Genomic DNA, 2489 nt, shown 5'->3' with positions numbered 1-2489 from the left:
AAAAAAGTCAGAAATGAAGAATACAATAACTGAAATGAAGAATATACTAGAAGGAATAAACAGCAGATTAGATGAAGCAGAGGATCAAATTAACAATTTGAAGAAAAGGTAGCAAAAACATATGATCAGAAAATCAAAAAGAAAAAAGAATTTTAAAAAATGAGAATAGTTTAAGAAACTTCTGGAACAAAAATCAAGTGTACCAACATTTGCACCACTGGGAAATCAGAAGAAGAGAGCAAGAATTTGAAATCATTTTGGAAGAAATAATTATGGAAGACTTCTCCAATCTGGCAAAGGAAATAGACACAGAAGCCCAGGAAGTACAGAGAGTCTCAGACAAGATGAACTCAAAGAGGCCCACACCAAGACACATTATCATTAAAATAGCAAAGATTAAAGACAAAGAGAGAATCTTAAAAGCAGCAAGAGAAAAGCAGTTAATTACCTACAGGAGAGCCCCTATAATACTGTCAGTTGATTCTCAACAGAAACTTTGCAGGCCAGAAAGGATTGACATGAAATATTCAAAGTGCAAAAAGCAAGGACCTACAACCAAGATTACTCTACCTAGCAAAGCTACCAGTTAGAATCCAAGGACAGATAAAGCAAAAGATAAAGGTGTTCATCATCACCAAAGCAGTATTAAGAGAAATGTTAAAAAAAAAAACTTCTTTAAGAAGAAGAAGGGGAGAAAGAACATCAATATGAATAATAAAATGTTAATAACTATGTGCCTATCAATAATTACTTTAAATGGAAATAGATTAAGAGCTTCAATCAAAAGACATAGGTAGTCGAATGGATAAGAAAACAAGACCCATACATGTGTTGTCTACAGGATACCCATTTCAGATAGAAAGACATACATAGACTGAAAGTAAAGAGATGGAAAAAGATATTTTGTGCAAATGGAAATGAAAGAAAAAGCTGGGATAGCAATACTTACATCAGACAAAATAGACTTTAAAACAAAGGCTGTAACAAGAGTCAAAGAAAGACACTATATAATGATAAAAGCATCAATCCAACAAGAGGATATAACCCTTGTAAACCTTTACACACTCAATATAGTAGCTCCTAAATTTATAAAGCAAATATTGATGGACATAAGGGAGAGAGCAACATAATACAGTAATTGTACGGGACTTTAACACACCATTGACAGCAATGTATAAATCATCCAGACAGAAAATCAACAAGGAAACAGTGGCCTTAAATGACATATTAGACGAGATGGATTTAATGGCAATTTTTAGAGCATTTTACCCCGAAGAAGAAGAACATACATTCTTATCAAGCACACACAGAGCATTCTTCAAGATAGACCACATGTTAGGTCACAAGCCAAGTCTCAATAAATTTAAGAAGATTGAAATCATATCAGGCATCTTCTTGACCACAATGGTATGAAACTAGAAATCAAGTACAAGAAGAAAGTTGAAAACACACAAACACATGGACGCTAAATAACGTGCTACTAAACAATGAATGGGTTTGCAACGAGATGGAGGAAGAAATCAAAAGATACCTTGAAAAAAGGAAAATAAAAACACAATGACAGGGTTCTGGTCAAGATGGTGGAGTAGGTAAATTCTGTATTTGCTACCTCCCATGACCACATAAAAATTACAACTAAAATATAGAACAATCAACCCAAAGAACCAGCTAAAACTAACTGAAGTCCTATAACTACGAATATAAAGAAGAAGCCACCTTGAGACTGGTAGGAGGAGTGGAGACATGAAACAGGCCGGCCCCAAACCCATGATGGCAGTTGAGAACCAGGCGATCTCGGTTGCAGAGGTCTCCCCTGAACAGCGAAGAATCACAGTCCCACACTGGGCTCCCCACTCTGGAGCACCAGTGCCAGGAAGAGCAGCCCCACAACATCTGGCTTTGAAAATCAGCCAGGATTCTGTCTGTTCAGGTGAGAAAGAAGGTGGCTGGAGACCCAGGCATTGGCTTAAAGGGCCCACAGACAAACTCTCTCATTCCAGGTACTCAGCTGTATGCAGGCACTCACCCTGGACTCTGGCGGCAGAGGGAAAGAAGCTCAGGAGGTGCCAGAGACATACAGGGAAAGGCTAAATTGTGTGGCTTCAGGGAAAGGGCTGGAAGGAAAGCCACCATTATTCCTGTATTGAGCACTTCTTCCATGTAGCCCGTGAGTGGACGCCATCTCTTCTGTGTCGAGCCCTCCCCCTACACAGCCAAATCTGAATTCTCATTGGCCTAATGAGCCCTGCTCACTCCACTGTGATGACTATCTGGGACTCTGCCCCACCCTACTTGTGCACTACTGGAGGCTTTTTCCCAACTGGCAGGCAGCCATTGTTGGCTGGCACTGCAGTTTTTCTTGGACAACTCTCGGGCCCCAGGTGGGCAGCAGTTGACCTCGGTGGGGACTGAGACTTTGCAGATGGGCCTGCCAAATCTGAATCTGCATTAACCCTTTGAACACCACTTTCACCACATTGGCGATCCCT

The sequence above is a fragment of the Pteropus vampyrus genome, unplaced genomic scaffold (assembly GCF_000151845.1).
Source record: "Pteropus vampyrus isolate Shadow unplaced genomic scaffold, Pvam_2.0 Scaffold518, whole genome shotgun sequence".
Classification (NCBI taxonomy): domain Eukaryota; kingdom Metazoa; phylum Chordata; class Mammalia; order Chiroptera; family Pteropodidae; genus Pteropus; species Pteropus vampyrus.
This window is presented reverse-complemented; position numbering follows the sequence as displayed.